Below are 12,691 nucleotides of genomic sequence, written 5' to 3' on the forward strand. Positions count from 1 at the left end.
TGGACTGCACTTCTTAACTGACTACTGTTGCTCTCTGTTGGCGGAGTGGCAAGTGAGTGTCTAAAGTCACATCTTTTGGACAATCACACAGAAGTCCAAAGTCCAGTAGCATCGATTAATGATCAAGCTTGTATAGGCAACAAGGAGAAGGGGAAAGTTATCATTTTTCAAGTCAATTAAAAATGTGTTACTCATGTAAATTGCTATAAATTGCTACATAGAGTCCCTTTAAGGCATACATAAAAGTTCTTGAATGCAATCAAATGCTTAAAATGACACTTGTTCCATCTTCCTCTTAAATGCGGCAGCTTCCATCTGTGGCCATCTCGCAGCGCCATTTACCGACTCCACTGTAGGAGTCATTCAGTTTATTTCATTTATGGAGGCTAAAACACGCGCAGTAAGATACACACCGACTGTAGTTGTTATTACCACCTTAACAGTAGAGGAGATGCAGTGTGTGCTCCCTGCGTGCCGGCTGATGGGCCATGCTATGACTTCAATTTAAGGAGCATGTCGCATCTGGCGGCTGATGTGGCAGTAATGTAGCTAGACGTGGCCATGCATAGATTACCGCATTTGAAAAAAACTCTCAAACACACACACACACACACAGACAAATGCATACACGCACTTACATATCTTAAAATGACCGTGGGTTCTACTACACGTCCCCGCAGGATCCTGTGCTCCTCGCTCTTGGCCTTCCAGCTGTGTCAGTGAGAACGACTCAAAAAAAGAAAGGGAGAGCACACATGCGGAGCCCCTACGCAAAGATAGAGTGCACATCTCCACTGTGCAAATGTGTGCATGTGACCTGTGGTGATGTAAGACGAGTGTCCTACAAGAGCACGACAAGGTCAGCGATGCCTGCGGTGAGCCTTAACGGAGGGGGAGATGAAAGACAAAAGTAGGAAGGAAGCGTGGATTGCAGACAGGAAGTGGGGAGAGAAAAGAGAGATGGGGGGTGCTAGATAGAGCAGGGAGAGTAAGTATAAAGTGAATATGGGGGGGAAATGTTAAAAATAGAATGTACAAGGGAGAACAGAAACAGGAAGAGGAGGACAAGGTGACATTTCAAATGTAGCTTGTTTATGGCTGGTTGACATGGTCTGCTGGATACCCCACTGATGAACTTATTGTGCCAGCATGGCTTCACAGAGAGGAGCGACATGGGGAGAGAGAGAGAGGCCACAAGAGATAATCAGCTTTATAAATAAGAGGACATAAAGGAGGAAAGGAAAAGGCAAGGATTAAAGAAAAGGAGGAGGAGAGGAGATGCAAAGACTTTGAGCGAGAGCACAGAAAAGGAGGAGGAGGAGGAGGAGAAGTTTGAGAAAAAGGATGAGAAGAGGAATAGAGGGGAAAACAGAAGGAGAACAGCGAGTGGGATGTGCGGAGGATTACTCAGTGTGTATTGAGCTGCAGCTGTATTGTGCTGAGAGGTGCCTTTGGTCCCTCGGAAAGAAAACACGCCAGTGCGAATAATAGATGACACAACGTACACACAGTGCATGTTTATTTTTGTGCGTGTTTATTGTATGACTCCTTATCCTTCTTTTTAAATGGTTGAAAGAAAAGATCTTGACAGCGAGGCCCATGATGCGCTCGGCTGAAACAAACACGTACCCATATTCAGAAAACAGATTCTCGTGGAAAGATCGGGGCTACTTCCCATTGATACGCCTATTTTTTAAAAAATGTTTTGAGGCCGCCAGAAACGTGCCGATCCTCCTGCATGAGTGAGCGTGTCCCCTCTTTGGGTGTGCGAGTCATTCAGAGGATTGATTCATGTGTCAGTCATACTGGAAAAGTTGACATTTCTGTCAGTCGCACACCAGGGAGAGGCATCTGGAAAGCTTTGAATACTAAACTGGCCTGAAGTAGCCTCAGAAAGAAAAAAAAAAAAAAAAAAGCTGCTTTCTGGGGAGTGTTGAGCGCCAGAAATGTGAGCACCACTGGGATTTGTCCGGCAAAAGATCTCGCTCTCGGTGTTCCAGCATCAGTTTGCGAAGGTCAGTGAAGCGGCGCATTCAGCTGTTTAAAAGCACTGTTGTCGGTTTGTGTATTCGGTAAATACCCACAGCCCCTCCAACCCTTATCCCATCAGATGGAGTGATTTCAGAATCTGAAGCCAAAAACATGAACTCTGATGACTCCTACTTTGGGACATTGCATCAGCGTACCGATGCTTTTGCACTGATCTCAGTATATTTGCACCATTTCTTAACAATAAAAATAACACTTAAGTGATGAGACAGTGCTGAATTTACTGGATGGTTTTGTTGGCTGTGAGCACTGTCTTTTCTTTTTTTTTTTCTTTAATTCGAGCACATCTGTCTGATACGTGCACATACTGCAGCACTGAAAGTGATTTAAACTTCTCGTTCAGGGGCAGCAGAATAATCTTTAATTGGCACTGAGAGCCTGGGATGCAAATGAGGAAGCAGCAGTTATATTTATAACCGTTTTAAAAATTAAACAGGATAGCAAGCGCAACTGGGTGACATTTAGTGATACACGGACCTGTAAAAGTCAATTGTGTTGCAGGCGAGAGAGACAGAGATCAGTGTGGTGGCTCCGGTGAGAGGAGCTATAATTGGATGCTGTAGATTTACCACTCAGCACTAGTTGAGCTATAAAACTCATAGCACACACCTACACCTTCACAGTCTGTGAAGGTGTAGGTGTGTGCTTTGTGCTAACTGAATCTGTTGCAGCCGCAGAGACTCTGCTCTTTGGATTGGTGGCTGTGAGCTTTGTGCTAGTGACTAAGCTAGCTCTCGATCAGCAGGCTTAGGGGCTGTGTGCTTTGTGCTACTGATTTAGCTAGCTGCTGAGCAACAGGCTCGGTGGCTGCATGTTTTGTGCAACTCTCTTAGATAGTGCCTGAAGAATAGGCCACAGCGGTGAGCACAGCATATCATTGACATTGATAAACACATCCCACGACCTCATGTCTCATTCACATGTAAGAAAACACCTAACATTATTATAAGGAACATAAACTATTGTTAGTTCTCACTGCTGTCTGGCTAACATGTTAGTATTTGGAAATTTGGCTGCACTCTTTGGCCAGTCTAGGGTGAATATGTTACTAATAGCTGAGCCACATCCGTCAAGCCTTGTAGAAGATTCCAGTCAAGCGCAAAAAATGGAGTGAAACTAAGTTAAGATTCATGTAATGAAAATACACAAGTGTTTGCTCATGCTATCATGCTGACTTTTTGTTGGTTAAAATTCAACTTGGATCCTTTTCCATTAGTCTGATAAAAACAGCCAGGTGGCTGGTGGGCATACACTTTGTTCAGCTTCTGAAGAGGGGCAGGCTAGAAACAGTTTCGAAACCACTTGGTCACAGGGACTTTGAGTTAGAGGCCTTTCATTTATCTCCCTCAGCAGAAACCCAATTCCTTCAGCAGACAGGAGAGAAAATGGGACTGTTGAAGGATTCAAATCTTGTGCAGGTTTAAGGTTTTAGCAGGCCGGCCCCTTGGTTCTTCGATCTGCAGCTTTGCACTGAACACGCTGATACTGTTTATCTTGTGTGTGGTTGATATGAGGCTGGGATCTGAGAGTGCTGAATTTGGAGATCGGAGTCTTGCTGGTGTTATAAACATAAAGCGCTCTGTAGTGCCCTATTGGTTTATTGGAGGATTCAAAGCCTTACACAAATAATAGTGTCAGGGGTAACGTTTAGTATTGAGAGGTGAGGTTTTGTTTTTTTTAAATGTCAGGCTGAACAAAGCCCTGGAGTAGAGTGTTGTTGTGTTTTTTTTGTGTCTGCTAAAGGCTAAGTTTATCACAGTGTTGCAGTGAAAGGTTGGGCTTGTTGTCTTGTGTTAATGGGATTTATAGGTAAAGGGTTTTTTTATGCCTATTGTGCATTAGATGTTAGATTTGTCACTTTTAAACAGGCAAAAAACAATCCTTGGTTTAACAACAAAAAAGCAGTGTACCTGAGACTAATCCCCTGAAAACCTGTGCAGTTTACATGCCACAGAAAGATGCACCAGAGAACGCCACATACTGCTAAATATTGCTCCATTTTCGCAATCTGAGATCCAGACATTCGCTTTAACTTCATCTGAAACCACACTAGTGTCATTCTGTCGTCATCCAGATAGGATGAGACTTGTTTTAAATAATTATCAGAAGACGCTCAAGTATTATTAAGATAGATGTCGGATGAGGTTGCGGTTCACATTAACGTGCAGGCGGTAATCAGAGAGCGCTTTCATGTCTTTTTGTCAGTACAATTCGTGCACATGTTGGAGTGTATTAGAAAGGACTGGTGGTGGTTTAATCACTTGGACCAGCGTTTAGTGGAATTTATAGCCTGTTAGGGAGAGGGCACGTCTCAAAAAGTGCCAGTGCTAGTCAGTCTGCTTAAACCCCTCTGATCAAGTTTAGGTGCAAAGAGCAAGGCTAACTTTCTGCTGTAATCTCAGTATTCAGCACTGTATGCCATATTGAAAGGTGGAGGAACTGGGTGGGCAGTTGAAGGGAACAGTCACCGTTATTTTTTCTGTCTTGAATCAGTTATTATAATATCCGACAGTTATTTGTTTCCAATGTCATTAACACTCTTTCTATGCCAGCTGTAGAAGTGATTTCAACTGCATAGGGGGGCCCTACCCGGCCATTTACACTCTCGCTGGGTGTCCAGTCTGAAGATAAGGGTTGGTGCGGGTGTGCTACTTCAGGTGGGCTACAGTGAAATACACCAGTAGAATTACAGCCTTGACTTAACAATATGATCTACAAGGACTGCTGTTGATTTGCAGCTGCAGCACAAGTTCAGCCGAGTTCATTCTGTTGTCTTTTTCTATTTTTTTCTTTTTGTCTGAGCCCTCTGGGTGGGCACTCCCACTATGCCAGTGCAGTGATCTCATTAAAATGGATGAGAGGCTTGCATTTTTTTTAAAATGTGTTTTTTCACAAAGCGCTAATGTTGGCCTGAACATGGGCTTAGGGCTCTGTGCAGGACTGTCTCACGCAATCGCAGTGGGATTTTTTTTTCTCACACATTTGGTAAAGAGGTGCAAATGAAGTTGTGTTTACAATGCAATTTGTGTAGTCATTTTATAATGTGATAATGTTGGCACTTGTAACTGGAGAGACTGACATTTTATTGCACACATAGGCACACAGAGAGTTCTGTTTGTGGCTTCAGTGGACAGAGATAAACATGCGTACCTCCACAAAATCCCATAAACCTTTCCTGTGGATTGAGCTTTGTGTATTTCACCTTGATAGAGATCAAAATAATGTAACTGTTGCCAACTACCATCCACAACTTAGTATAGGCTCTCTCTGTTTTAAAGGTGCAAACCTGCAGCCATAAAGAAGCAGCAATAATAGCTCAAGTACCATTTTCTCTGGATAATCAAAGTAATACTTTATGTTGTGTGAATGTTGTGATTATAGGAAGCTCTCAGTTTACGTCATCAATTCTTATATCTGCATTGATTGTGTTCATTTTTGTGTTCAAGTGCTCAAATATAAGAATATAATATAAGAAAGCAATCGTTTTTTAAGTAAACACAAATTGCTTCAGTGTGCACAGAGGAACATCAGTGTCTCTTTAGATTTAAATCCAGCTAAAAAAGGACATCATCTTCCCTTATAGGTATTTCTGGGATGTTGTGTATTTGTGCAGCCCAAAGAGACCCATACGAAAATCTAAAATATGACATATATGCCCCTGTATCAAGAGTGATACTGTCATATGTGTTACCTATAAGGCAATATATGATAATAGATACACATACATACATACAGCCATGGATATATGGACATACAGGCTTATAATTAGTATGAGTAAAATGTATATATGACATATATGATATATGTCTATATAATTATTTTTTCATATTGTATCAGTATGCTGTACATGTAAACAGCATGTAATTCATATAATAATAATACAAATATAACAGTAACATACATGAAATACCCATAGACTAATGTGTACATTTATTGAAAGAACATATATTAATTTGTCATATGTACATTATATTCTAAGCACAAATGTTTGTACAATACACATTAATCCACATACATATATGTTATATGAATACACATATATGTAATCATATGTACTATGTCATAATTGTGTGGGTTGGACAAAAATGTCAATATATGAAATGGATCCAATTTCTAATTTCATCTGATTTTAACATAAGGTTAAATACATATGTACATGTATTTCATATTCAGCTTGGACTCCAGTCTCATTAAAAAAACTGTCCGCTGAGTTAAAACTGATGTTGCTCTGATGTCCGTTAATTTGTGCAAGATTACAGTGCCACAGTTGAAGTGAACATGTTTTGTTTGTTTACAATATACAATAATAACAATGGCAATATGTTTCACAATGCTAGTTTATGCAGCTGCCTTGCGGCACACACTCGTTTACTGTGCACTGTGTTGTCAGTTTGACTGACCATTTTCAAAGGGTTGTCTCTTCACCTGCACACTCTCCAGATAATGTGCTCGGTGGGGTCCTGCCATTTTTCCAGTCTGCACAAGGTTATTTTCTGCCTGTTTATTAAAATGTGCACAAAACAGTTGGCGATGAGTGCTTGTGGCCTAAGCTTCCCCTACTTGCTAATAACATTGGCATTTTGCAGTAATTCTGACTGTTAAATATGTTCTATATCACTGTCCAATTATTTACATTAGCCTGTCATTCTCTTTTCAATTAATGCCACACACTGTCAACAACTTGTTCCTATTACATACAAACTTGTCTGTCTGTATATATCGATATCTTGTCAGGCATTTATTATACTGGTGGTCTGTTCGAGGCATTTGTCTTGTCCTTTTCTTCTTCTTGTTTTTCATTTTTTATAACCAATAACATTTAACTACACTCTGTTTGTGCTTACCACTCAATGAGTGATTTGACAATAGCACCAGGTTTCCCCCCAAGAGGACCACTTACAATGTGACAGCTAATCATTTTAGCCTGCTCACATTACACTACTAATGAGGCCAACAGTGGGAGAGTTGTTGGTGGGGTTGTTTAACAAGGGGGATGGAGGGGCGGCCAATTGCTTCCCGTCACATTTTCTACCCATAAATCTATAGTCACTTAGCAGAATGAATTTAATAATTTGCTTCAACGGGGGAGCTGAAAGCCCACTTCGTGTGGTTTTACTGCTATTCTTGGACTCAGAGGTATTCCAACATGGAGTCTATGTTTTTAAAAAAATCATATTATTTTACACTTTTTGCCAAACTTCGTTTGTTTCATCATCTTCAGTAGAACATTGCATGAGTAGGGATGCAGTTTTGTCTGTCTTACACTGTCCATCACTGTGTTAGTAGATAGGAGAAGGAAGGAGATAAATGTGAGTAAACAACATGGCTTGTGCATGTCTTTCATCAGACTTCCCCAGAGAGCAGCTGTCTGTCAAGGCCATCCCTTTACAAGTTAAGGTGGATGAAGTGCGCTTCATAATTTGAAGTGTAATCAGCTGCCGAATTGGCCTGGTCTGATCCACAGAGATGGAACTGACTCTGTTGGCCTTGTTTGGAAAAAAAATGATGAAATCGCAAACGAACAAACACACACACACAGACACACACACATACACCAAATCATGCACATAGCATTTTGCCAGTGACACACAACGCACAAATGTGATCCAGACAAGCAGCTCATCTCTTCCAACCAAACACATCTTTTCCCCCAAGGGCTGAAAATATGTTTCATCTGTAGGTGACGGGTGCATCCAAACATGTCATCATTTACTACATCTGTGAGATTTTAAAGCAACATTGTGTCACTTGTTTTTTTTTTACCTTAAAATAACAGCTTCAAAGTCATTTTGAGGGTACAGTGTCCTGTGATAGGGTGAATGGTGTCTCTGTCTCAGCCACCCAGCCCCCCTCACTTGTTTGTGCACTATGTAACTTCAGTGAAAGTGTAGGATCTGGTGCCCCCATATTAAAAACAAAAACATGCAGTGCCCTCTGTGATGCCCCTATGGCGGATAAAACAAAGCTCTCCAGGGTACCCTTCCAGTGGGGATAACGTGACAAAGTGCCCTCCAGGGTGCCTTTCCAGTGGACAAAACACGGTGAAGCGCCCTCTCTTCTCCACAAATATATCACGGCTTTCTGCGCGCTGGTGTCATTCAGCATACATCATGTGGCTTTCAATACATTTTGGCTCTTTAAAGGTTTCTCAATAAATCACAGTAAATTGTAAGTTAATTCCTTTCTTTCTCTTTTTGTCTTTCAGACCCCGTGATCAGGATGAAAGCCACGTCCGACGTTGAGAAGGAAACAGATAAACAGACAGAAGTAGAGAAAAAAATAAAGTAGCAGGGTATTGGTTTGCCAAATTGTATCAGTTTCGGTCTTCATCCTCACTGATGTCACCACCAGACGATTTCATCCCAATCACCCTCATTACTGTCAACACTGAATACGTTTACATGTCCCGAGTTCTACACTGACACAACAAAAAAATACTTAAATGTGAAGAAACCTGCTGTATGACTGTATATGACTGCACCACCTGCATTGGTAACATCTTGATTGTAGTCATCGAGGGCCTCTGCACGTCTTCATTAGCACACTCTCATTACCTCCACGGAGTCCGCTTACGTGCACACAGCGTGATCAATGATATCTCACTCAGTGTTCTTCTTCTAAAGAATAGCACCTTCACATGTGTCTGGCAGATATCCCTTTATAGTATATTAATCATCGGAACAACACAGGTGATCTATACTAGCATCTCTCATATCGTGCTCAAGGCTTTTACTCAGACACCATGCTGGTTAATGTAAATGGGACGGGCGTCATCTCAGATATGTACTATCCATATGTGCGTGCATGTAATTGCAGTCTCTGTCATGATCATCAATATCGCCATGATTGTTACAGTTCCCTGCAGGGATGCAAGTTCTGGCAGAAGAGCAAACAGACAGAGAACCTCCAAACCTTTTGACCCATACCCCAAGAAACACACACCCCCTAAAAAAAGGACACAAACGCTTCGTCTTCACTTTCTCCTTCTGTGTTCCCCCTTACTTTTTTTCTTTTGGGCTTTATCTTTTGTATGTGTACATAAAGCAATTTCAAATCTTATAGTTTTGTACATGTAATTTTTATGGTGTGTGGAAATTTCTCTAATAAAATAAAACAAAAATGGACGACTTTCTCCAAGACTGGCTGCCTTGTTTCTTTTTTTTTCCTGTAGTTGCGCTGCCAGACAAGGTATAATTAAAGCACTGTGTATCATTTTCGAGATGTAAACAAAGTTAGCAACTTTCAGTGAGGGTGAGGGCGCACACTGTAGACAACAGGTTTAAAAGACTTTGAGGGTAATTTCAGGCTTCTCCACCACACTGTACCGCTAAATTGCAACTTTGAAATGTGTAAATTAATATAGTCGAGGTGTGTGTTGTGGGTGGACGTGAAGGCATAATCATTTGGATAAGTATAGAATTAATAATTGTGCAAGTCAATCAGCAACATTATACTTTTTGAAGGAAAATGTGACTCATCTAAACTCTATACCCTTTTATTCCATTATATAATGCTGTGAAATTTACCAGACGAGAAAAAAAAAAACATTATTGATAGGTTATAATTAAATAATCCCTTAAAGGTAGAGTGCATTCCAGGCTTTAACAATGCACAATGACATGTTAATTGAGAAAGATTATCACTGTGAATTTCAATTTAAACCTTCGATAATGAATATATTTTTTTTCATATAGACAATGGATGAAATGACTGTATAATGTGAAATTGGTCCATTGTGGTAAAGACCCCACCTGCAGTTCCCCTCAGCACTGTAGGGCTGTATAGCGTCACTCAGATCATAGTTTTGGTCCACTCACAGCTCTCACCAGGGTCATTTCTGGCCACAGCAGACAGCTCCTATAAACTCTTTGGTGCCAGATTGTGGTGATAGCTGACTTGAGGTCAACGGGAGATGCATGAAGAAACCCACCGAAACCCAACATCTCTACATCGTCTGACTTCTGATGAAGAAACACCTTCAGAAAATGAAAGAACACATCTCAGAGAGGATGCTAACGACTTATGACGGATATTGCTGAGACGTCAACATGAAGCTGTCCTGCACATTACTGCATGGATGCTTTGCTCGCTGGGTCTTTAGTTTTGACTAGAACTGGAACATCACAACAGCTTGTCAAGTTTGTCCTTAGTTATTCATTCAATCAATCCACGCTTTGCATGGATGTGTGAATGTTATAGCTGACATCATTAGAGAAGTGAGCTTTACGCAAAGCCCTGTTTTCAGTGAGCGGTAGTACCTTTTATAGGTCCTCTCTGTTCCTCTTGTTTCCTATTCCCTGTTAATATTTCCTTGTGAACATAACCTAAATCTGTCTGCTCCCTCCCTTCCCTTCCCTTCTCTCCTATTATCTCCTCCTATCGCTCCACTCCTCCCCTCATCTATTCCCCTCAGCTTTTCCCTCCCATTCTTCTTCTCCTAACCTCCAATCCCCACATCTCCCGATCTCTCTCCTGCTCCGCTCTTTCCCTCTCAACTTTAATACCCAATCTGCTTCTACACAGCTCCATTCTGCTCCCCAGATCTACTCCATTCCTCAGTTCTCGGCTCCTCAGTTCTTGGCAGGCGGCCAGCACCGGATCAGCTCCCCACCATTCCCGTCTCCTGTTTCTCCTTTGCTCTCATCACCACCTGTTAACTTTTTTTCCTCTATTTTTTTTTTCTTTGCACATGAAGCAGATAGAATTAGAATGGATGGAGTGTAATGAAAGAAAAAGTAAAATGTATCTTTCCTAACAGAAGTTGAAAAGGGAGTGACTGCTCTGACATTAAGGCAGCGGCACCAAAGACAGAAAAAAGAAATGGAAAAAGGGATGAAGGAGAATGAACACACAGTCACCCCATGAGCTATCAGCAGCTGTAGAAAATGTGGCATCTGGTGTCTCATTCTGAGAAAGATCCCAGTATTAAATTGTGATTCATTTTTCACTCTTGGCTCTATAGCATGTAGTGAAGATGATTATAATGGGATATCAGCAGCAGAGTGGAAAACAAAATCAAAAACAATCTTGATGAGCAATTATTATCATTGTGAATCAATTATCAAACAGTCACCTTTGCATGCGTGCACAATGGAAAAGTTTTCCTTTAAGGGCATGAATAAAACAAGATGCATTGAAGATGACAACATCCTGTCAAAATCACCATGGTACTGGATTAAAGACAATCAGTTATGCTACTGAATTCATTAATTAAGCAAAATATTTATGTCAAAACACTTTGCATGGTATTAATATGAACTCTATCTTACACCACTGAAAAGTTACAGTATTTTCAGGGAAATGATTTTCCCCCTCATTAATATGTAAATCTATGCAGCGAGGTGCTCCAAAATTTAATCAGACCATCCTCTACAGGGACAACTCTTTGTGCATATATTGAATTCCTGACATGTACTGTTCTCAAATAGATAAAAAATAATAAACAAAAGAGAAAAAGGTCTGCACACAGACAAATGTCAGCATGATGGTTTTAAAAGGAAACACAAAGAGCACAGGAACTTTTGTCCAAGCGTCCTTGGCTGTTCTTAGTGTGAATTCAGCATGCTTGGAATTAACATTTCACTCCTCTGCTTGTTAAATCTGAACCTTGAAAGGCAGAAAAAAAATAAGTTTTCATTTTAATTGGTTTGGAGATTAACTGAAGGCCAAAGAACTCGTGCCTGATTGTACAGATAGAGAGGCTTGTTTATGAAACTTGTAGCCTTGAGTGAAACTCCTGAAAAATTCCATATATGCACACACAACTCTATCACACGAGTGAAAACAGGCACACACAGATTTGAGAGAGTACGGCACACGTGTGTGAACATTAAGACAGAAAAGACGTCCATGGCGACATATTTGCATGGGAAAACCAATGTTTTTGCAAATTACATTGTAATGGTGCTGATCAGACGTAACCGACCTCCTCCATGCTTGAATGCCATCTGTGTCCCTGTCTTGTCTGACTGCTTCTGGGTGACTGGATGATTTATTTCTTAACTGTGACTAAGTGGAATCTCTATTTTTTCCCCAGACTTCTATGGCACAGCAACAAACAGCGACTGGTTGTGTTTGTTTCTTTTTGAAGATGTTTTGTCCCTTCATGATATAGTCTCAGCGGGCTGATACAGAAATAAAAAAAAAAACAGAAAAGATAATGCTGGAAGCCATGCGGCCCGGGACGTCTACCTGATTCTCATTTGCAAGTGTTTAACGATCACCTCCTCGCTCACACTCAGGGGAGTCCACGGCTACACCTGGATTTGTTATACCTTTGAGGACTGCCTTTTCTCTGATGACTCATCGAATGGAGACCAGCCAACTTCATTTGAATTTCTCGAGATTCCTTTCTAATTTTAAGGTGTGAAATGGTTACGATGGATGCCAAATGCAAATGGGGATGGAATTCTCTCCAAATAGGTTTTTAACAAACTTTAATTTCTACCAAACCAAATGTAAGCATCTCAATGGCCAGATCATACATTTGGTTGGTTCTGGCTAGAGATGATACACATGAACAGAAGAGTATTTTGTACAGCTAACAACTTGGTGAGAATTTACGAAGTACGGGTGAGAAAATAGTTTATTTTTGTCTTAATGGACTGTCACTCCGACCTCATTTTCACCCACCCAGATTGAA

The 12,691-nt window shown here is 40.9% G+C and overlaps 1 protein-coding gene across 3 annotated transcripts in view; it reads left to right on the forward strand.

The window, feature by feature from the left end:
- Positions 1 to 9,186, forward strand: part of LOC115573947 (leucine-rich repeat and fibronectin type III domain-containing protein 1-like protein) — a 186,841-nt gene extending 177,655 nt beyond the window's left edge. For all 3 annotated transcript variants that reach the window (XM_030405063.1, XM_030405072.1, XM_030405082.1), the window contains one exon: positions 8,255 to 9,186. The gene's annotated coding sequence lies outside the window, so the exon portion shown is untranslated. The remainder of the gene's footprint in view (positions 1 to 8,254) is intronic.
- Positions 9,187 to 12,691: the final 3,505 nt, after the last annotated feature.

This window comes from Sparus aurata, chromosome 2 (assembly GCF_900880675.1).
Source record: "Sparus aurata chromosome 2, fSpaAur1.1, whole genome shotgun sequence".
NCBI classification, from domain to species: domain Eukaryota; kingdom Metazoa; phylum Chordata; class Actinopteri; order Spariformes; family Sparidae; genus Sparus; species Sparus aurata.